Source organism: Bubalus kerabau, chromosome 3, assembly GCF_029407905.1.
Source record: "Bubalus kerabau isolate K-KA32 ecotype Philippines breed swamp buffalo chromosome 3, PCC_UOA_SB_1v2, whole genome shotgun sequence".
Lineage (NCBI taxonomy): Eukaryota > Metazoa > Chordata > Mammalia > Artiodactyla > Bovidae > Bubalus > Bubalus kerabau.
This window is the reverse complement of record NC_073626.1, coordinates 165,557,340-165,582,198: the sequence shown is the minus strand read 5'-3', so window position 1 is coordinate 165,582,198 and position 24,859 is coordinate 165,557,340. Positions and strand designations below refer to the sequence as shown.

At 38.7% G+C, this 24,859-nt stretch overlaps 1 pseudogene; it reads left to right on the top strand.

Moving 5' to 3' along the window:
* The first annotated feature begins 1,636 nt into the window (after positions 1–1,636).
* On the top strand, positions 1,637–1,751 carry LOC129648087 (uncharacterized; annotated as a pseudogene).
* Positions 1,752–24,859: the final 23,108 nt, after the last annotated feature.

The following is a 24,859-nucleotide window of genomic DNA, read 5'->3' as shown; positions in this document are numbered from 1 at the left end:
GTGTGTGTGTGTGTGTGTGTATGCACGCACACACACTCCTGTTCAAAGAGTCATGTCCAACTCTTTGTGACCCCATGGATTGTAGTACATCAGGCTCCTCTCTCCATGGAGCTTCCCAGGCAAAAATACTGGAGTGGATTGCCATGTCCTCTTCCAGGGGATCTTCCTGACCCAGTGGTCAAACCTGCATCTCCTGCATTGGCAGTGGAAACCTAAATCTCCATTTATTACAGGACTTAATGCAGGCTGTCACATCTACTTTCCTGGAAAACTATAAGAAAAGACTTTGCGGACAGGGGCAGAAAAAAAATCAAACAGGGCAAAAAATGTTCTGAAGGGGCAAAATAATGTCTACCACCATAATAGTATTTCCAGATTATTCTGAGATGACTTGTGCAAAAAGCACAAGCTTTTAAAAATCAAACAACACCACATCCATTTTTATGTATTTGTCCTAAATATACCAAATTTAGTTTTTAAATAAATGTCCCCCAAGTTTGAGCAATTTAGTCCCCTTCTCTATAATTATGATGTTGAAATGGAAGCCAAAGGAAGGGTTGATGAGTTTCATATGGATGGAGAAAGCTTGTGCACAGGAGTCAAGGGTCTTAGAACAAACAAGAGACTTGCCATGTGGCTGAAGGAAGAGTCTTTTAAGCAGATCTTCACTTGGATGCTTGTTTGTGCTGCTATGTTTACAACCAGTGGAACTACTTGACTGTGTTAAAAATTATTGAGCATGTTTCCTCAGACCTTCACATGGTGTACAAGCACCTATTCGCTTGCCTAGTTAGTCGTTTACCCACTTTAATGTGTCAAATCATTTAACCATTCAAGACTAAGCCAAGTGGGAAAGAAACTCTTAAGTTATACTTCCAACTGAACCTTTCTTATGCAGTATTCCTCTGTCAAGGACTGCATTGGTAAATCCTCCAGCTGATATTTCTGTATTTCAGCTGCATCCTGCAGACCTGACACCAAGGCTGTGCTCCTGTTAGAAATGATGCATTTTGTTTTTAATGCATTAATCTTTTCCTGTGTACAATCAATAAACATATATTGTTAGAAAAATGAATCACATCTCTCTCCATCTCCAGGAAGTGCTTCAGGATTAGCCTTCACTAATATCATACAGCTAATGACAACAGATAAGGGGGAAAGGGAGTGAACTTATTCACAATAGGATAAAGGTAATCAGATAAACAAGCAAGCAGCTCTTCCCAAGACCAGCTAGATGGATTTTCCAGGGTCCTCCTGGCTGCAGAGATTTTCCTGAAATATGTATATATGAGAACAAACAGAGAGTGAGCTGGCAGATTCCAAGCATCTGATTGTAAGCTCCTTGATGTAAAGTGTTTTGCTTCAGCACAGGAGAAAGGGATCAGGCTGTAGAACATTTTCTAAGATTCCTAAGGTGTTTATATTGGACCTGCTCTTGTAGCTTAGCTACAGTCAATTACAGTATTATCCAAACCTCTTCAACTCCAGACTTCTCACCATCATTATGAACCCTCCATCAAGTGAACAAAGAATAAATATATACCTCTGCTTAGTCTTCTTCATTCAGTCATTTCCGAAAAACATATTGAGTGCCTACTCAAGTTAGTAATCTACTGCTTTGTAACAGATAATCCATTTGCAGCCAATTAAGCTCACCAGTGCTTTTATCCCCACGGGGTCCCAGTATGGGACTCCTGCAAACAGTAGCCTGTTGCCTGCATAAGTTACCCTAAGAGAACATGGATACAGCCTTTGCCAGTGGACATTCATGCCCAGCATGCTGTCCCCAGTCTACCCTCCAGACAGATGTGCATGTTGCCTTTGAAAGTCCCAGGACGCAGTGGCCAGGGTCCACATTGGCCAAATCATAACGTCCATCCACACCAAGCTGTAGAACAAGAAGTGTGTGATTGAGGCCCATCAGGCAGGGCCAAGTTCAAGTTTCCTGGCCGCCAGAAGACCCACATGTGCAAGAAGTGGGGATTTACTAAGTTTAATGCTGATGAATTTGGAAACATGGTGGCAAGAAAGTGGCTCCTTCTGGATGACTGTAAGGTCAAATGCACCCCTAATCATGCCTCCTGGACAAATGTTGGGCCCTGCACTCAAGAAAACCTTGGCGCCCAAGGTTTGAGAGCCCCTCCTTACTCATGCTCACTAATAAATCCTACTTTCCTATTAAAAAAGAGAATCCATACCTGATGGCTTAAAGCAATACATGATGATTATCTCACATTTTCTTTGGGTCAGATATATGAACACAGTTTACCTGGGTCCTCTGCTTCTGGATCTCTCACAGGCTGTACAGAAGGGGTCTTGGGGCTACAATCATCTCAAGGCTTGACTAGGGAAGGATGCACTTCCAGGCTCACGTGGTTGTTCACATTCCCAAGTCCCTTGCAGACTGTTGTCCAGAAGCCAACCTTGGTTCCTAGTTCCATGGGCTTCTCCAATATGGCAGCCTGTTCAATGAACATGTAAGCCAAGGAAACAAGAGAGAAAGAGTCTGCTAGCAAGACACAAGGGGTCAATATTTTGTGTAACTCAATCATAAATGTGACATCCCAATTTTTTGTCCATATACTATTGTCAGAAGAGAGGCATTAACTAGTTTCTTCCCACATTCAAGGGTAGGGAATTACACAAAGGGGTAAATACTAAGATGGGTATCACTGGAAGCCAGGTCAGAAGTCACCAACCACACTTTTCTGTGGCAGGCTCTGTGCCTTGTGATGAAGATATAGTGATAAACCAGACAAATAAGGCTCGCTCCCTCCTGAAGCATTGTCTGGGTTTGAGATACTGAATCATGAAACTCCAGGTTGTTGTTGATTTGCTAACTCATGTCTGACTCTTTATGATCCCATGGACTGCAGCATGCCAGGCCTCCCTTTATTCACTAACTCTTAGAGTTTGCTCAGACTCATGTCCATTGAGTCAGTGATGCCATCCAACCATCTCATCCTCTGTTGCCCCTTTTCCTCCTGCCCTCAACCTTTCCCAGCATCAGGGTCTTTTCCAATGAGTTGTCTCTTTGCATCAAGTGGTCAAAGTATTGGAGCTTCAGCTTCAGCATCAGTCCTTCCAAAGAATATTCAGGGTTGATTTCCTTTAGGATTGACTGGTTTGATCTCCTTGCTGTCCAAGGGACTCTTGAGAGTCATCTCCAGCACCACAGTTCAAACTCTAAGAGATATCTATAATATGGAGATGGGACAAAACAGGAGAGTACAGGGCTTCAATCATGTTTTCTTAGAGGTCCTTAGAGGTCAAGTGGATGAATGAGAAGTGGGTCTCTGAAAATTCCTTTAGAACTCACTAGGATACTATAGACAGAGTATATGGTTGCTAATAGGCAGTAATGAAAAAGCACAAAAAATTTTCTCTAATAAAACTGCTGCTTCAAGTCTCTTACAAGAGGAAAATATCTTTCATGCCTTTCATGTCTTACTTACAAATGTGTTCTAATGCAACTATTTCTGGAACAAGTCATAGATTGTCACATGGATAAACTAAAGCACAAAACATTTGGATATCAGATTCTTCATGAAAGTAATTTGGTAGGGGAGATTCCTACCATGGTGGCGAGTAGAAAGAACATGGGGAACTGGCAGTAATTTTCCTCATTACTTCAGAGAGTAGCCCCTCCTTAAAAAATAGGGAGAACAATAGTACTTTATGTGACTGGCAGAATAATGACCCCACAAAGATGTGCACACCCTAATATCCAGATTTTGTGACTGTGTTACTTAACATGGAAAAAGGGACTTTTCAGATGTGCTTAAGATTATGAGGCTTGAGAACGAAGTTTTGCCATTTGCGGGATGTGGATGGGCCTAGAGACTCTCATACAGAGTGAAGTGAGTCAAAAAGAGAAAAGCAGTTATCATATGTTAACACATGTATATGTATATGGAACCTAGAAAAATGGTACTGATGATCTTATTTGCAAAGCAGAAATAGAGACACAGACATAGATATCAAACATATGGTAAAAGGGGAAAGCGTGGTGTTGGGATGAATTGAGAGACTGAGATTGGCATACATACACTGTTGATACTATGTATAAAATAGATAACTGGTGAGAACCTACTGCATAGCACAGGGAATTATACTCAGTGCTCTATGGTTACCTAAATGGAAAGGAAATCCAAAAAAGAAAGGATATATGTATAGGTACAGCTTGCTTCCCTGGTAGTTCAGTTGGTTAAAAATCCGCCTGAAATGCAAGAGACCCCAGTTAGATTCCTGAGTCTGGAAGATCCTCTGGAGAAGGGATAGACTACTCACTCCAGAATCCTTGGGCTTTCCTGCTGGCTCAGATGGTAAAGAATCCATCTGCAATGCAGGAGATCTGGGTTCTATCCCTGGGTTGGGAAGATCCTCTGGAGGAGGGCATGCCAACCTACTCCAGTATTCTTGCTTGGAGAATCCCATGGACAGAAGAGCCTGGCAGACTACAGTCCATGGGGTCACAAAGAGTCGGACATGCCTGAGCAACTATTCACAGCACAGCATTCACTTTGCCATACAGTGTAAACTAACACAACTTTGTGAAGCAAGTATACTCCAAGAAAAATTAATTTAGGAAAGAAAAAGATTATGAACCTTGAAATGGGATGGTTATCCTGGATTAGCTATGTGGATACCGTGTAGTCACGCAAGTCTTTAAAAGGGAAGAGCAGAATGAGAGATACAAAGAAAGAAGGCAGGAGAGATTCAAAGGGAAGATAAGAGGACAAGGGCAAGAATCAAGGAATCTGGGTGGCCTCTGGCAGCTGGAAACATTCTTAAGCCAAAAGCCAGCAAGGACATGGAAACCTCAGTCCTGCAACTGAAGACAATCCTGCCAAAACCCGAATGAGTGAGGAAATGGATTCTCCCCCAGAGCCCTCAGAAAGAATGCAGCCCTGTAGACCCTGTGATTTTAGCCCTGTGAGATCCGACTCAGACTTTGACCTTCAGAACTGTAAGATAATAAATCTGTGCTGTTTTAAGCTAAGTTTGTGGTAATTCATTATGACGGCAAAAGAAAATTAATATCCTTACTCATTGGGTTGTTATAAGGACTCATATCATGAATATATGTTGAGAGTACTGGAAATGTATCTGGCACACAGCAAGCAAGCACTATGCACATGTTTTCCATTATTATGACCCCGCAACCTGGGCGTTCTTAGCTGATGGATGGAAAAACATGGCCCAGCCGGGGAAAAAAAAGGCTTAAGGAATGTCTCCACATACTGTTTATTTCCAAATAAATCTCCTTTAATGATCACATATGTCATGTAATAAGCCGCAGGTTCCTGATGCCAGAGCCTGAAAGGAAGGTGACCAGTGAACGATATTTTTAATATGACCCAGCAAACTGAATAAAAGGGCCATTGACCTCTTAAGATCTAACATTCTTTTTTGTCATTCAAGTAAAGTAGTTTTCTCTGGATTTAGAATAATACATTTAGCATGGAAATAAGACTTGAACGATATGTCAAACCTAAAAACAAATCTATTTCATGATATGTGTTCATCTGATTATATTATCAGAATACCTTTTTTTCTCCCTCTTTTTGTGTTTATTCACCACCATATGCCCAATGCTTGCTTTGCCAACACCAGCTACAGACTTGCTCACTGATGGAGGTGGAATTGCTGGAAGAAATATTAGGGTTATTTTTTTTACCCTACTTCTCCTTCCTTTTTAAAATTTATTTATTTCAATTGGAAGATAATTTCTTTATAATATTGTGTTTGTTTCTGCCATACATTAACATAAATCAGCCATCAGTATACATATGTCCCCTCCCTGGTGGTTCAATGGTAAAGTATCTCATTGCCAATGCAGGAGACACAGGTTTGACCCCTGTTGCTGGGACTATCCCCTGGAGAAGGAAATGGTAATCCACTCCAGTATTCTTACCTGGGAAATCCCATGGACAGAGGAGTCGAGTGGTCTATAGTCCATGGAGCCGCAAAAGAGTCAGACATGACTTAGCAACTAAACAACAACATCTCTTTCTAATCAGATCCATACTTAATTAACAAACACTTAAGATTGAGTTGCCAGTCCAGGTTCGATGCACGATACTGGATGCCTGGGGCTGGTGCACTGGGACGACCCAGAGGGATGGAATGGGGAGGGAGGAGGGAGGAGGGTTCAGGATGGGGAACACATGTATACCTGTGGCGGATTCATTTTGATATTTGGCAAATCTAATACAGTTATGTAAAGTTTAAAAATAAAATAAAATTAAAAAAAAAAAAAAAAAAAGATTAAGAAACTTGAAGGTAGTAAAGGAAACCAAGATCTTCAGAACTAGTCCTATCATAAGCGAGTTTATCAACTAGTGGAGATATTAAAATGCATGCCAAAGTATAACACTCAGTATAGGATAATGCATGATAAGACGGTGGTCTCAAAGTGTGGGATATTTACTCTGTGGCATGCAGGGTGATCCCAGGCCATGCAAGAACAGAGCACTAAATTACAATGAATCCAGAAAGCCTCTCTGCTTTCCATCTATTTGACTAGCTTCAGAAGAAAGTTTCGTTTTCATTCTCGGGTGCCTTCAACATTCTTCTCACACTTGGTTAGTTTCCTTCTGCACCACCCAAGGAAGAAGCCCCAGGCTGGAGAGACCCAGGCTGGCCCCGCATAGCTAAAATTTAATTACATTGTTCGGCTCCTGCTATATTTATTTCCATGGATACCTTCTGTTTATGGCAAGTGAAACGCTTTTCTATTTTCGGTAGTGGTTTAATGTTTTCTTTTTAAAATTACTTCACTTAAAGTTTTAAAAAGTGAATCCAATTTCAATTTGTTGGAAGTGAATACTGCCCCAGATGGTTCATTGATATGGCAACAATTATCGAAGTGTTATATGAATAACTAAAGTTTTGGATAATAAAATGGAGTGTGTGGTAAAGGCATGGATATAACATTTGAGAGGAGGGAGTCATTATAGGCCACTTGATTGATTGGGTTCTGAAAGGCCATGAGACAGGAAGTGGAGTTTGTTGCTGGGTAGTAAGAGAGAAGTTGTTGTTGTTGTTTAGTTGCCAAGTCATGACTGACTCTTTGCAACCCCATGGACTGTAGCCCTTCAGGCTCCTCTGGATTTCCCAGGCAAGAATACTGGAGTGGGTTGTCATTTCCTCCTCCAGAGGATCTTTCAGACCCAGGGTTCGAACCCACGTCTCTTGCATCAGCAGGTGGATTCTTTACCACTGAGCCACCAGAGGAGTCCAAGAGAGGAATAGAGTTTGCTAAGGTTGAAGATATGATGTAGAGATGCAGGGGTGGGAAGCTTGAACCAAAGCAGAATGACCTCAGAAGGCAGTGATCAGGGCATTTCTACTAAAGTAAAGGTGTGTGTGTGGTGGGGAGGGGGTGATGTCATGACAGGTGAACCTTAAGAGGGTTGTAGAAAACCTTTGATTACAAACTCTCCTCCATTGCATCATCTGAAAATTGTTTCCTGCATCTCTCCAGCAGCTGACTGAGAACTAGTTCCCAGGTGCCCCATGATAATGAAATATAAGGAGGCCCTTCCTACACTTTGGGCTCCTGTGTCCCTGCATTGATGTGGTTATTGTGTCTCTTTCATGCACCTCAAACCTTCTGCTGCACAATCCATCAACAAAGGCTATGGGGCCCTCCAATGTGTTAATACCAACATTCAATTGATTTATGTGCCATCTGGACCATTTGCAGTGAGGAGATAACAGGTATCTCCCTTATTTTCAAGGAGATGCCATCCATTGAGTTTAACACAAACACTCATGATTTGTTTAAAATGTGTAAGCTTAAAAATGTCCTCTTTTATCCCTAGGAATTCCCCAATAGCCATTCTAAACTTAATCATGTATACTCCTCACCTGCACTTAATGGTAATGGAAGGATTGAATTTCATGGGGTGACATGGATGCAGCTGACAGTTTTAGGATTTTATATTTCACATATTTTAAATTCCTTTTTTTAAAGAGTATATGTATTTAAAGCATAAAGGATGAGAGTGTTTGACCTCAGGATTGTTGTGTTTCGCTTATAATATTCATGATGGCACTGTACTTCTTCTCTCCATCTGCAAAGACACCTTCAATCTTTCTGATCACCATTCATGGCTACTCCATTTCTTAATGCTAAGGTCATAAGAATCCCAAGGGGAAAAATAATGGAAGCTCGGTTGGTTTAGTGTCCTGGAAAAGTAGGAGCTTGCTGACTGGGTTATTAGAAGGGCAAAAGGAAATCTTTGGAACCAGAGATTTGGTTTGCCAGACATGGTCACCTATCATGGGGACTGAAGTCTTTGGATTCAGACACTATATTTCCACCCTTTGTATCCTTTGAAAAGTATCACAAGATACAATGATGTCTTACCATGAATAATAAACTGCTTATAGTCATCATGAGACAAAAGATAATGTATAAAACTTGACAGAAAAGAGGCTTAAGAGAGAATCAGTACATGGAAAAAAAATGAGGTTAGTAGGCTTACTTTGAATGCCTGGTGAAGAAAAGATGGGTGATGTACAAAGTACTTATAACAGTATAGCATAGGCACTGCAAGGATGTCAGCCCAATCAGAATGGGCACAGGTCCTCAACAGCTGGTAGGGCTACAGTGGTACATTCTGACTGAGTAGCAGTACTAAAAAGAGGGGCCACCATTTAGGAGGGCACTCCAAGGACAAGCTCAAGAACTCATGTAATATCCACTCATTCAAAAAGAGGATGCTTACTGTTACCACTGTGTGCAATGCACTGTACCAAGTATGAGTGTGTGGTGGGCATTTTTAGAAGGACTGCCCTTTATATCTAGTCCTTGTACATTGCCATAACAAATAACAGGTAGGGTGTTTTTGTTTAATCCCATATTCTATAGTATACTAAGCAATAAAAAAAAGCAACAGTAATGTGATGTCATCGTGGGAAACTAACAACAGGGTATGGTTCCTACCAGTGTCTGTGGGCTGAAACAGCAATAATTCATTCTCTCAAGGGGTCCATTTTGCCTGAGCTGCTTCACACTGAGTTCATTAGGTCACGAGCTTCATGGAGATCCATTAGGAAAAAGACCCATCTGACCCCACATGATGGTGAGAAACAAGCGACAACCTGGCTTTCTCAGACAAATTCTTTCGTCTTAACTCTGGTGTTTTCATCTATGAACGTTGTAAAGTTAACAAGCAATTGTCCATTTAGGCTGTCATTTGAGCCTAGTGGTTTCAGAATAGCTGATGTAGAAACATGACAAATGACACAGGGGTTAAAAATTACCAACCGTAGTGGAATGATACACTAAAATTGCCATTAAAATGTCCCATTTCTCCCAGTGGATGATTAAAAGCATATTGTCTTCTTGAGACACTGGAGAAATGGTGAGACAAGAAGTTTTCTGCTCAACTGATGATCAATCAGCTAGAAAAAAGCATTTCAGTTGAGCCACCAAGTTGTAGAAGATAGAAGAGGAATCTTTTGGGCCACAAAATTATATAGTGGACATCCACTATTTGTGCATATCTAGCATGTGTGTCACTCATTCTTTTGGTAAAGGCACCCCATTTTCCTTGGGGACTAAACCTCTCCTACTCTCAAGTCCAAGTTTCTCCATCTTCTGACTCCAGAGATGGGCCTATGACACAGACCACGTTCAGGAAAATGTTGTGTCCTCTTGGACACGGCGATTGCTATAGAAATGGGCACAAGTCAAGTGAAATCAGTAAGAGTCAGTGAGATTGAGCCTTGAGTCCTTTTTTTAGAATAGCAGAAGAGGAACCTTCATTCCACTAGGGTTGCTGAGTGGATAGAATGTCAGCCTAGCATCACTGGTAAACATCCTGCTAATGCTGGGCTGGAGGAAACACAAGCTGGAATCAAGATTGCTGGGAGAAATATTAATAACCTCAGATGTGCAGATGACACCATCCTTATGGGAGAAAGTGAAGAAGAACTAAAGACCCTCTTGATGAAAGTGAAAGAGGAGAGTGAAAAAGTTGGCTTACAGCTCAACATTCAGAAAACTAAGATCATGGCATCTGGTCCCATCACTTCATGGCAAATAGATGGGGAAACAGTGGAAACAGTGGCTGACTTTATTTTTGGGGGCTTCAAAATCACTGCAGATGGTAATTGCAGCCATGAAATTAAAAGACACTTACTCCTTGGAAGGAAAGTTATGGCCAACCTAGACAGCATATTAAAAAGCAGAGACATTACTTTGTCAACAAAGGTCTGTCTAGTCGAGGTTATGGTTTTTCCAGTAGTCATGTATGGATGTGAGAGTTGGAGTATAAAGAAATCTGAGCACCAAAGAATTTATGCTTTTGAACTGTGGTGTTGGAGAAGACTTTTGAGAGTCCCTTGGACTGCAAGGAGATCCAACCAGTCCATCCTAAAGATCAGTCCTGGGTGTTCATTCACTGATGTTGAAGCTGAAACTCCAATACTTTGGCCACCTGATGTGAAGAGCTGACTAATTTGTAAAGACCCTGATGCTGGAAAAGATTGAGGGTAGGAGGAGACGGGGACGACAGAGGATGAGATGGTTGGATGGCATCACTGACTCTATGGACATGGGTTTGGGTAGACTCCAGCAGCTAGTGAAGGACAGGGAGACCTGGTGTGCTGCGATTCATGGGGTCGCAAAGAATTGGACACAACTGAGTGACTGAACTGAACTGACCACAAGGAGAGCCCAGTTTGGGTGAAATGAATAAGTTCTAGTGGGGAAGGTGGGAGGAAACTTTAAGGGGACATATATATATAGCTATGGCTGATTCGTGTTGATGTATAGCAGAAACCAACACAATATTGTAAAGTAAGTATCTTCCAATTAAAATTAAATTTTGAAAAAGAAGCTCTAATGGCAACTTCTGAACATCTGTACTGAACCCTTGGATTAAACCTTAAACTTAAACTTAAGTATCCTTTTTATTTAAATTAATTTGAAAGGACTTTCTAAACAATTCAGGTTATTTTTTCCAGGGGCATTTGTATCTGCTTATTCTAGGTAACAAGTTGAAAGTCTTTGTTTCTTGGTAAAAATTTTTTTAGATTTCAAAATTTGCAAGATGGGCGCATTCCCTATGACCCTGAACTTTCTCTCTAGGCAACAGTCAATTGTTCTGGTCCTGAATAGGATTCAGAGCCATGAAGAGATGGACAAGCAGACTGAAATGCCAATCTTAGGAATGGTCCATCCTAAAGGAGGGAAGTCTAACTCTTGACATAGAGACATAAATCCTAATTCAGCAAAGCCATCTGTGATTTTTTTCCCCAGTCTGTGGAGCTGCACAAAACAGTATTTTTTTTTTTAGTAATTACTCTTTACTATATTCTGTCTAATTTAATTTTATATCCCATTTTTTCATTGCCAAACTCTATCTTGAGAGCTAGAAATAACATCACTGTCTATCAAAGTATCTGGTATTTGGGAAAATCTTTAAAACCATGGAAGAAAATTAGAGATGTGTGATAAAGAATACATTGTCCTGCAGCAGTTAATTATGGGTCTGACTGAAAGGAAAAGACTTCCATGTAAATAAATTTTTTAAAGGACTGATTTTTACTGGGAGGGTGAGAGTGACCATACGGGAATGAAAACATCCATTCTAATGGACTGGAGGGCCAACAGCTATAAATCTACATCTTCCTATGGTATCAACTCTCTGCTTATAGACAAAAAAAAGGATATATGAATGTTTGCTACTCTTGTTTTCTTTTCACTTTATCTTGTGTTACCATTAGATCAATATAATTAGAGATGGGACCATTGGGATTACTAGGGAAGCAGTAAAACAATAAGGTGGATTAACTGATCTTGGCTTAACAGTTGCCAGTTGTGTGGATTTAGACATGTGCCTTGATTTTTTGGAGCCTTAGTTTTTCCATGTGTACAATGGGAAAGATTACTGGCCACACCAGTGTATATGAGATTAAAAAAAAAAAACTACATATGAAACATGAAATTTCTTAAGGGCTCAATAAATATTTCTTATTACTATTCTTCTTATTTTTATTATCAGTTTAAATCCCTCAGGTAGGAGCTAATATTCCAAGGGGTTTTAAGGGTCTTAGCCCAGAATTACTCAGTTGAGTAATCAGGCTTCTAGGTCTAGAACTCAGGCTTCTAGATTTAAAGATCTGTGCATTTCCCACCTTCAAAATATTCTATCTGCCTCATATTTTTAACTACAGTTAGGAAGCTCCAGATATTTTCTTTAAAAAAAGTTATGAAAAAACTGTGGGAAATAAAAGTACAGATGATAATTTAAGTCTGTTAAATTTCAAAGAGTTATCAAAGGATAAGTATATTTAAGTCTACAAAATTAATGTGATAAAAAATTCCATGCCGTACACCAAGGAGATAATCAATTATGAATTTCCCCAGAATATTTGAGGAAACTCTCTAAGCCTGACTGAGAAGAAACGCTCCTTAGCTAAAATTATAGAGACTAATTTCCCTGGAACAAAGAAATTACAAGAACAGGACAGAAGGCAGATACAAATCTTAATTAAGTCAAGTCTTCATCTGATGTTATACATGTGTCTTTCTTACCTAATTTGGTTTCTTGGCATTTTAGGAGTTCTCCACCAAGGGCTATCTTCCCAATAAAGAACTTTAGTCTCACATTTCAAACTTTTCCTCCTTCTTATTTCTCTCTCCCATTCTTCATTCCAAATTTACACAAGGCATCCTGTTTTCTCTGGACTCTATTGGATGGAAACTATTCAATTTGACCTACTGCTCTGGGTTAATTGTGTGACAAGGAGCTAAAGCTCAGGAAGCCACCCTCTCAGGACCTATCTGCACTGCACATGAACCTTCTAGAAGCTCAAGGTCTTAACCCAAAGGAAGAAGGTTAATGAGAGACACTTCAGATAAGTGTGATGGATAGGATAAAGACAACAGTAGCTGATGGCAGGGCTCGTTGACAGTAAAAATCCCTCGCTTGGATAAAATGCAAAGCTGCTTACTCCAGCATCTTGTAGAGCTTTCCTGAAAGTTGGGCAAGATAGTTTTGTTTTAAGTTAACCCCAGCATTCATTCTTACATCCACATACTGAATTTGACTTGAACTTAGATCTCTATAAAAATATCCTTGAAAAGTGTTAGTCGTGCAGTCATGTCTGACTCCTTGCAACTCCATGGACTGTTAGCCCATCAAGTTCCTCTGTCCATGGGATTTTCCAGGCAAGATACTGGAGTGGGTTCCATTCCCTTCTCCAGGGGATTTTCTCAACCCAGAGATTGAACCTGAGTCTCATGTCTCCTACATTGTAAGTGGATTCTTTACCATCTGAGCCACCAGGAAAGCCATCTGAAGCAGCATTTAATGTTCTCCTTCAACACTGCATTTGAGATTCAGATACTGTATGAATCCATACCAGAAACCAGTCAGCTCTGGATCAGATGTATGAAAATCCCTAGATCCCTAGCCCATCATACTTACATAGAATTGATGAAAGTTTGTATAAGAGAGGGATAGTTTAATTTGCTTACTTCTAACATATTTACAAATGTAGAAAATCAAATTCTTAGTTTTGGGAAATGCATCTAAAGCTCAAATTGGAACAATGACATTTTAGTATAGACTTTCAAGCTAGTGCATGATGATATTTTTTAATGATTTCTTTCATGATATTAATAAAATCTTTACAGAATTAAGTAGAAATATAATTTTTCCCTTTCGTACCGCTGGGATCTTTAATACATAAAAACAGCCTGCTCTGCCAAGATGGGGACAGGGCTGTCTTGAGATGTTACTAATGAATTTAGAAAATATTTTCCATGTGCATGGGAGGGACAGATAGAGCAAGACTAATTGATAAAGCATAACTTAGATGTTAACTCACCATGGAACATCAACCGTGCATTCCCTGCCAAAAGAATGCCTTTAGGATGTTGGATCAGAGAAACTATTTTATTCCCCAGTGTAACCAGTAGGCATAATAACTCTAAGACAATCCCTGCTCTTCAAAACAAGATGGCAAAAATAATTAATTAGATTTTGTGAAATATGTAAGACATATTCATTCAAGTTAGTATTTTTGGCCAAAACTCTTAGGCTTGGCCAGACAATTTTACTTGTTGGAGACAGTTGAAGACTCAAGTTTATTTAAGGGAAGTCCAAGTGTCCAAAAGAAGCCTCTCTCTCAAAGCTAGTGGAAAACCTTTTGTTTCTGATCAAATATCTTTTCCTGCAGGCCTATTAGAATCTCATAAATATTTATGATCAATTCCCTTGGTTATTTAAACATAATGATAAACTTTATTTCATAAATCTGGAACTTTATATGGATTCATATAAAAATTCTTGATCAGAGGAGTTTTGACCACAATATCAAACCAAATAGTTCTGAAACAGAATTGGGTTTCCTTTGGGAATTTCCCAATTTCCTTTGAGTTTGATCTGGATTAGAACCCCAGAATGGGCACAAAATTTAACCATCCATGTAAGTAAACAGAGGTACTACTCTATAACAAAGTTTTATCTTATTTCTGATATTATAAAGCTTACATTCTTGATGGAAGTTAGGGGACAAGCTGATAACTAAAGGAAGAAAACATTATTCCAAAGCAGCATTTTCTTAGTGACCTAGAACTCCAAAAAAAAAAAAAAAAAAGAATATTGCCCAGAAAACCCTAACAAGCCAATGGGTAGAAAGTGAAGAGGAACTAAAGAGCCACTTGATGAAGGTGAAATATGACAGTGAAAAAGCTGACTTAAAACTCAATATTCAAAAAGGAACATCATGGCATACAGTCCTATCACTTAATGGCAAATAGATGGGGAAAATGTGAAAACCATGTCAGATTTCACTTTCTTGAGTTGCAAAATCAATGAGGATGGTGACTGCAGCCACAAAATTAAGATTGCTCCTTGGAAGAATATCTATGACAAACCTAGAGATGGCTTGTGGTGCTGGAGGAGACTCTTGAGAGTTCCTTAGACAGCAAGATCAAACCAGTCAGTCCTAAAGGAAATCGACCCTGAATATTCATTGGAAGGACTGAAGCTGAAGCTGGAGGTCCAATCCTTTGGCCACATGATGTGAAGAGCAACACATTGGAAAAGACCCTGATGCTGGGAAAGATCAAGGGCAGGAGGAGAAGGGGACAACAGAGGATGAGTGGGGGGATAGCATCACTGGCTCAAACGGCATGAGTTTGAGCAAACTCAGGAACATAGTGAAGGATGGGGAAGACTGGCACGCTGCAGTCCATGGGGGTCACAGAGTCGGACATGACTTAATGACTGAACAACAACAAGAAAGATTGTTAAAATTACTGTGGCACATTTTTAGAGACTAGGTCATTTTACCTATAAGTAACTAATCCTACTTCTCAGAGTTAGTAACTCACTGCTTTCAGTGTTTTCCCCATTAGAGATAGTAACAGTACTTAATATGAATACTAGTTTAACATATACATCCATTTGCAATCTCTAAAATGGCCCTACTTTTGTTGAACTATCAACGAAAGTGATAGTTCTAGGTGATAGGGATATAGAATTGTCAAAGACATGGTCCTTGCTTTCAAGGAACTCATGATTCTTTGTGGAAACAAATATTCCATGTACTGTAATGTGATATGCAGGTACATTCATGGGGTACTAGGCTTAAAGTGTGGTGAGGATTCTAATAGGCATGTTGTGGCCTTGTTGTCTGACATTTGAAGAAAAGCAGAATTTCTGAAGACAGAAATGAGGGGTATTACATCCTGGGAAAGGTAACATATACTCAATGGTAAAATTCCCTAGAAATCCAACACTTAAAGTGTTGGTGTCATGAGATAGGAATTCAACTGCCTCTGTGTCAGGCACACATTTTACTGCTAGGAATTCTCATTCTCACATAATTTAAGAAACTTCATCATCTTTGATTATTATTGTCCTCTGCCAGAAAAAAGAATACATTATCCATTCTTCCTACTTTACTTATAGAAAGTCCCACTTTGTTTTAGCCAGATCTTTTCTGTTTCATAGCTTTAACAATATAAAGTATATATTTTCCATACTTCATGTCTTCAAATGTGTTATTCATTTTTCTTTAAATAACTTCTTTTTCACTCATTGCAAACTCCCTGTTTTTTGTACATTTTGTTTCTATTTATGCTTGCAGATCTCTATAAAGATTCTAAGAAGCATTCCTTGACCACTTCCTTAACATATGAATTGGATGCTTCTCTAGGGTACCCCTGAACTAGGGTACCCCAGACCATGTTGTATACATACTTTTCATAGCACTTATTATTCTGTATTATTATCAGTGGTTTGTCCCACTCCTTTATGCTTGTTCTGCTCAGGTATAGTCATTTTCATCTCTGATTTCATAGTGATTGATTATCACACGGCCAGCACACAGAAGGCAAATCATGTTTGTTGATGAATGAATAAAATGGGAGAAATGAAATCAAGTACAATACTTCTCACAAATCCAACATTTTTTAGTTATTTTATGATAAACCACATCAAAGATTATATGTTTTCTTTAGCACCAGTGTAGTCGAAGTATATTTTGATGATTGAAAGTGTTGCATTTTTTAGTTCCTAGGAATATATGCCCATACTCTTCAAATGCTCTCTCTGTAGATTGAACATAGACTCATAATCCAAAAATATCTCAACAGACTGCAGTAAAGATTGAATCCAAGATGTTGAAATTTGACAGAGATAAATTTAAACTTTTGTACAACTACATGATTTGGGAGGAATGAGACCCAGCAAGAGATTAGCTGAAAAAGGCTTCAAACTGAATTTGAAAGTAACTGTGGTCTTTGTATAAATCTAGAGTATGATTTTCCCCATGAAAAGGCTAATATATCTTCAGTTCAGTTCAGTTGTGTCCAGCTCTTTAAAACCCCATGGACTGCAGCATGCCAGGCTTCTCTGTCCATCACCAACTCCCGGAGTTTGCTCAAACTTGTGTCCATTGAGTCGGTGATGCCATCCAACCATCTCATCCTCTGTTGTCCCCTTCTCCTCCTGCCTTCAATCTTTCCCGGCATAAGAATTTTTTCTAAGGAGTCAGCTCTTCACATCAGGTGGCCAAAGTATTAGAGCTTCAGCTTCAGCATCGGTCTTTCCAATGATTATCCAGGACTGATTTCCTTTAGGATTGACTGGTTTGATCTCCTTGCAGTCCAAGAGATGTTCAAGAGTCTTCTCCAAGACCACAGTTCAAAAACATCATTTCTTTGGTATCTTTCTTGAGCTCCAAAATCAATGAGGCTGGTGAGTACATGATCTTCAGTTACACTAATAAAGGTATTTTTTCTAAAATGAGGAAGTTAAAAATCCTATTCTGTTGTATTGTGATTGGAGTACACCCTGAAGTAGTGGTCCTTAGATTGGAATGTAAATTACCCCTGGTAATATGCAAAGACTTGAAAGGGAACAAGCACATGAATATTTTTAATGGAATCACTTTCCAAATATCACTATCCATGTTTATTCTTTTCACAACTGATCTTTCTGAGAAGGTGACTAAGGTCAAGATTCTTATCTGCCCCTCCCATATCCCATTATCATTTTCCCACCTTACAAAAGAAAGATACAGCTCTCACTCACTCATAGTCTTGTATTGCTCAAAGGTTTAAAACACTTCAGAGAAAGAAAAAGAAGGAAAGGAAAAGGACAATTAGATAAATCTTAGTAAGTTTAACTAGTTCCCATTTGTTTTTGCTTTTATTTTCATTACTCTAGGAGGTGGAACAAAAAAGATATTGCTGTGACTCCTTTCTGTTGGGAATATAAATTGGTACAACCACTATGGAGAACAGTACGGAGGTTCCTTAAACAACTAATAATAGAAATAACATAGGATCCGGCAATCCCACTCCTGGACATGTATCTAGAGAAAACCATGACCTGAAAGGATGCATGCACCCCAATGTTCATGCAGCACTATTAACAATAGCCAAGACATGGAAGCTACCTAAATGTCCATTGACAGAGGAATGGATATATACAAGTGGAATATTACTCAGCAATAAAAAAATACAATGAAATAATGCCATTTGTGGCAACATGGATGGATCTGAAGGTTGTCACACTGAGTGAAGTAAGACAGAGAAACATAAACATAGGATATCACTCATATGTGAAAAAAGAAAAGAAACAAATGAACTTATCTACAGAAACAGACTTACAGACATTGAAAATAAACTTATGGTTACTGAAGGGGAAGTCAAGGGGTCGGGGGGATAAATCAGAAGCTTGATATGAATATACACACTATTATATATAAGATAGATAACCAACAAGGACCCATTGTATAGCACAGGGAACTCTACTCAGTATTCAGTGATAACCTATATGAGAAAGGAATTTTAAAAAGAATGAATATATGTATATGTATAACTGAATCACTTTGCTGTGCACTTGAAACTAACATAACATCACAAATCAATTATATTCCAATTTAAAAAAAGAATTAAAAATGCAATTAAAATTTAAAAAATTAAATCCTTCATTCAAGGGTAATTTATTCAAATACCACTCCCATCTATCTTAAAAAATACAATATTTACCTTCTGTTTACTAATCATGTATTAAAATTTGTAATACATTTATGCTTTATAAGTAGTATAAGTATATATTAGTATTGTATATTAATTTACATTTTAATGCTTAAATCCTTATCACAAGAAGTAAATTAAATATATTTCATTATTACAGAAAAGAATTAGTGTCATTAATATATGACATTAAGTAAAATAATATATTACATTAGTATAAAACTCTGTGGAGGAAATAAAATTATGACTTCAAGGAGAAATAAGAGTGAACCTAAATCATCAACAAAATTCAAATATATGTGTGTATTTTCAAAATGGATAATGGTGGGTATTAAATCACCTTGATGTTTGCATTCCTTTGGATACATTAAAAAGAATGATGTAACATTATATCTTTAAAATCAATGCCTCTAGTATACTGGAAATTACATCCACTGCAACTATTTATACTTATGATGAAAAAGTTTCAAATGTCTACTTTAAAATGTTCAAAGGAGTAGGTACTTTTCCAAAGTTCTTTTAGGGAGTATATGAGCAAAACTAAACATTTCCCTGGTGAATCACATTTAATACTGAGCATAATACTTCAAAGGAAAGTAGAAAGAAATTAAAATTTGTTCAAAAACAATGACAGGATGGAGGAAGGACTTGAAATCATCTCATATGAGAAATATTTTTTTTAAATGCCAAAACAATGAGTACTTATCTAGGAGAAGAAAAGAATTTATGGGCATGTAATAGTGATCTTTAACTTCTTGAGGATCTGTGTTTATAGCCTACAGGACAGGCAAAGGATTAATGGGTGAAAAATAGTTTAGATGTTTCAGCTTTTGTTTTAATTTCCCTCAGGGTAGAGGGCTTTTCATTTACCACTATATACACATTGTGTGGTGCAATCCTTGGCGAAAAATATGTTCAAAATAAGTATTTGCTAAAAGAATGCATGAATGTAGCATGAAAAACAATTTTCTATCATTAAATCTTCCCAAAGATTAAATGGACTTCCACAAGAGTTCACTTCAGGGGAAGCGTTTGAAGGGAATTGAGTTTAAAGGATTGAGTTAAGTTTAAAGGGGATTAAGACAGTAGAGTGCTGTTGGCTGAGACAGAGTTGTAGGGTCACCTCCAACTTTCCTCTTCTGGGATTTATGATATGATTTCTTTTATATCAGGAAGAATTCTATATTAGGGCACTAAATCCTTAGCAGAAAAAAAAAGAATGTCACTTTTTACATACACACTTTTAAGAGATAGAGATTGCTTTCCTTGTTCAACATTACCAAGAATAGTTTCCGGGTAAATGAAAGTTACTTTAATATTGTTAGGGAATGTTAAGTTTGAGGCGGACATTGCTAATTTAATTGGGGCAACTTCAATAATCAGAATAAATTAGAACGTTGACAAGAGTCAGGTGTCTGTGTTAATGTCTTTCTAATCGTGTCTGTGACTTACTAATTCAATAATTATGGCCAATATACTGAATTTTCCATCAGAGTTATCTTAACTGGATCCAATTAAGGAAGGCATCTGGATGCCTCTGGAAATAAGCAGCAGAAGTTAAATAGAGAACTATCAATGCCATTTATTTTCAGAAGACTTACAATTTTTTTTTCATTTTTATACTGGAAAATTCTTTAGTAAGAAATTGTTAATTTTTTTCTCTACTGCTACTGCTAAGTTGCTTCAGTCATGTCCGACTCTGTGCGACCCCAGAGACGGCAGCCCACCAGGCTCTGCCATCCCCAGAATTCTCCAGGCAAGAACACTGGAGTGGGTTGCCATTTCCTTCTCCAGTGGATGAAAGTGAAAAGTGAAAGTGAAGTCGTTCGGTCGTGCCCGACTCTTAGCTACCCCATGGACTGGAGCCCACCAGGCTCCTCTGTCCATGGGATTTTCCAGGCAAGAGTACTGGAGTGGAGTGAAAAACAATATCTAGACGATATAATTAAAGGTGATAGAAATCCATAAAACTACCCTAGCTGTTTGGAACTTCAGATGCCTCTATCCATCCTGGTCCACCCATCCTGATTTCTTCCCATCTGTTTTAACCTTGACTTGCTGGATCCCTGGACTCCTATAACCCAGGGTGAAGAACCTGCTGGTAAAGAGATGCTTATTTATCCAATACCATGGACAGCTCCTCCTCCTTCCCCAAATAACAAATCAACAATAAAATTCATTTTGTTTCTCTCTCTTATAAAAAGATTCTAAAAAGTAAGGTTACATCTTCAACCAAAACAAGGTTTAAGCCCAAACTTCAAGAGTTCTATATCTTTAGTGAACTCTTCTATAGGAGACCACAAGGATTCTATAAAAAGTTTTGGCACTTGCAGACCAGTTGACTCAGGTAACCATCTTTCCAGGATTCTGTCTGAAGAGTCCATTTTGAAGAGTCAGCACTTCTCTACTAACCAGAGTGATATCATGATCCCCCTCACTCTGTACCATCTTATCATTGGTTCTTTATTTTAATGAAGAGATATTATTGGAGCTTATTCCCACACTGCCTTTGTAAAAAGAAATGTAATATGAATCTAGAAATCTGGGTCTACGCCCTAGTTTTACTGCTGACAAGCTGTTTCTCTGAGTTTTCTAAACTTTGTGTGCGAGCATGCTAAATTCCTTCATTTGTGTCCAACTCTTTGAACCCCATTGGCTGTAGCCCACCAGGTTCCTCCATCCATGGGATTCTCCAGGTAAGGATACTGGAGTGGGTTGCCATGCCTTCCTCCAGGGGATCTTCCTGACCCAGGAATCGAACCCGTGTCCCTTATGTCTTCTGCATTGGCAGGCAGGTTGTTTACCACTAGGACCACCTGGGAAATCCCTTTCTGAACTTTAGTTTTATACACGTTTCACAAGGGAGCAGCTATTATATCCTGGATACACATGAATATTACACCCTTGATACCGACAATAATAAGAATAATATAAGATAATGTCACAGATAAGGAATGGCCAACTAATTTTATTTTCTTGACCTCTCCTCTAGTTTTCCTTTCCACTCTTTTCAGCATACCCTGCCATTTCACATTTGTGTTTGAAATTGTCTCTTCATTTTCTTTTATCCGTAGGGAATATTAGTGGTCTATAAACTAGTCATCTGGCTCTTCCTTGTAACAGAACTAAACTATAGAATTCTTTTGTTTTATCCCTTCAAACCAGCGATAATGCCTGGGCCAAAATAATCATCCGTGCTGAGTATCTGCTTTTTCACCTGTCTTGGAGCTCCCCTTGGTACACTCTACTGCTTTTCGAACTTTTATGTGAGACAAGCGCAAAATAGGGCAGACAACAAAACAGCCTGGTGCTCAGGTCTCCACGGCCCCACTTATCAACCTCTGAGAGCACAACAGATGTTACTCTCCCCTTGAAATTGTCTGGTCTATTTGTCATTCTCTTAATTATTTCATGAGCTTACCTGGACCAAAGTCAAGTTGTTGGAATGAGTGGTCACTTTTCTATCACAACACTGTCTTTGTTCGCATCTCTATTCCTTCCCTGTCTCATCTCCCATAATTCTTTCTTGAAAGAGAGCACATTGAAGGCAAAAGGACATAGATAGTGAAACCAGAACAACAGTATTTGTGTTTTGTCTCCACTGCTTACATGATAAGTGACTTTGGACAAGCTATTTTCTCTTCTTGAGTTGTTTCCTTACCTGTATAATGATGATAATAACAGCTAATTTAAAGTAACACAGGTAAAGATAGCTTTAGAAACTACAATAAATGGCAGTTGACTTTAGGATTCTGAGTGTTCTCTCATCAAGTAGAGTATTATCGAAAAGTATAATGTATAAAATCACCCATATTATAGAAGTTATATGGCTATAATGTCCCCAAATTCTCTCTTTATAAGCAGTATCTTAAGGATAAAACATGAAATGATGGTACATGACAACACAATAAGACTAGAGAGTAAATCTGGTAAAACATTTGATGCTACCACAAATAATTTTCAATAATTACGAACTAAAAAAGACAAAAATGTTTTGAAATAATTTTGAAATTCATAGTGAACAATGTCAATGATTTACCCATAGTTTAGAAAGATACTAATCCTCAGGATTTTTTCCATATTTTGTTAGTGCTTTCAAAAATAGATTATCAGAGAAGATATTTTGCATATATTACTACTCCACTATTCTAACTTCATTGTTAGTATTATTCTTTAAGAAACAAGACAAGATGTGTATTTTCAGACTACAATGCTATCACTTAATTAAACTTCCCATTTATAGACTAGTCATCATTAGTAGTATTCAATGATCATTTACACTAGGTCACACATTTATCAATAACACATATATTTACTCACTCCCAAGACCATATACAAAATGTTTCTATGGAATGAAAGTGAAAGTTGCTCAGTCAGTCCGACTCTTTGCGACCCCATGAACTACACAGTTCATGGAATTCTCCAGGCCAGAGTATTCTAATGGTAGCCTTTCCCTTCTCTAGGGGATCTTCCCAACCCAGGGATTGAACCCAGGTCTCCCTCATTGCAGACAGACTTTACCAACTGAGCCACAGGGGAAGCCCAAGAAAACTGGAGTGGGTAGCCTATCCCTTCTCCAGCAGTTCTTCCTGACCCAGAAATCAAACTGGGGTCTCCCACATTGCAGGCAGATTCTTTACCAACTGAGCTATCAGGTAAATCCTTCTATGCAATGGGGCATATAAAAAATTTGCTCCTATTCAGTAAGGCAATTTTCACCACTTAATGTTACTTGATTACAGTTCGAAGTATTCCTATATTTCATACACACTTTACAAATAATTGGATTCAGTTCAGTTCAGTTCATTTGCTCAGTCATGTCCGACTCTTTGCCACTCCATGAATCACAACATGCCAGGCCTCCCTGTCCATCACCATCTCCTGGAGTTCACTCAAACTCACATCCATTGGATTGGTGATGCCATCCAGCCATCTCATCCTCTGTTGTCCCTTTTCCTTCCTGCCCCCAATCCCTCCCAGCATCAGAATCTTTTCCAATGAGTCAACTCTTTGCATCAGGTGGCCAAAGTACTGGAGTTTCAGCTTTAGCATCATTCCTTCCAAAGAACACCTAGGGCTGATCTCCTTTAGAATGGACTGGTTGGATCTCCTTGCAGTCCAAGGGACTCTCAAGAGTCTTCTCCAACACCACAGTTCAAAAGCATCAATTCTTCAGCGCTCAGCTTTCTTTATAGTCCAACTCTCGCATCCATACATGACCACTGGAAAAACCATAATCTTGACTAGACGGACCTTTGTTGGCAAAGTAATGTCTCTGCTTTTGAATATGCTATCTAGATTGATCATAACTTTTCTTCCAAGGAGTAAGCGTCTTTTAATTTCATGGCTGCAGTCACCATCTGCAGTGATCTTGGAGCCACAAAAAAACAAAATCTGACACTGTTTCCACTGTTTCTCCATCTACTTCCCATGAAGTGATGGGACCAGATGCCATGATCTTTGTTTTCTGAATGTTGAGCTTTAAGCCAACTTTTTCACTCTCCTCTTTCACTTTCATCAAGAGGCTTTTTAGTTCCTCTTCAGTTTCTGCCATAAGGGTGGTGTCATCTGCATATCTGAGGTTATTGATATTTCTCCTGGCAATCTTGATTCCAGCTTGTGCTCCTTAATAGTATGTAAATGTCATGCAATTCTGGGGGGCAAGATAGTTTTACATTTGCCACAAGTAAGATGATATTTGTATGCATGCTTTAAGGATGAATAATGCAGAAGGTAAATAAATAGATGGGGAAAGGAAACATCTCAAATACAGGGAGATACAATATTGAATTTGGATGTCTAAATAAACCTATTCCTATTATCTAAGTTAAAATTATGCATCCTTATAAAATGGTTAATATTTACTTAGAGTCAACATTCAGAAAACGCAGATCATGGCATCTGGTCCCATCACTTCATGGGAAATAGATGGGGAAACAGTGGAAACAGTGTCAGACTTTATTTTTTGGGGCTCCAAAATCACTGCAGATGGTGACTGCAGCCATGAAATTAAAAGATGCTTACTCCTTGGAAGAAAAGTTATGACCAACCTAGATAGCACATTCAAAAGCAGAGACATTACTTTGCCAACAAAGGTCCATCTAGTCAAGGCTATGGTTTTTCCAGTAGTCATGTATGGATGTGAGAGTTGGACTGTGAAGAAGGCTGAGCACTGAGGAATTGATGCTTTTGAACTGTGGTGTTGGAGAAGACTCTTGAGAGTCCCTTGGACTGCAAGGAGATCCAACCAGTCCATTCTGAAGGAGATCAGCCCTGGGATTTCTTTGGAAGGAATGATGCTAAAGCTGAAACTCCAGTACTTTGGCCACCCGATGCGAA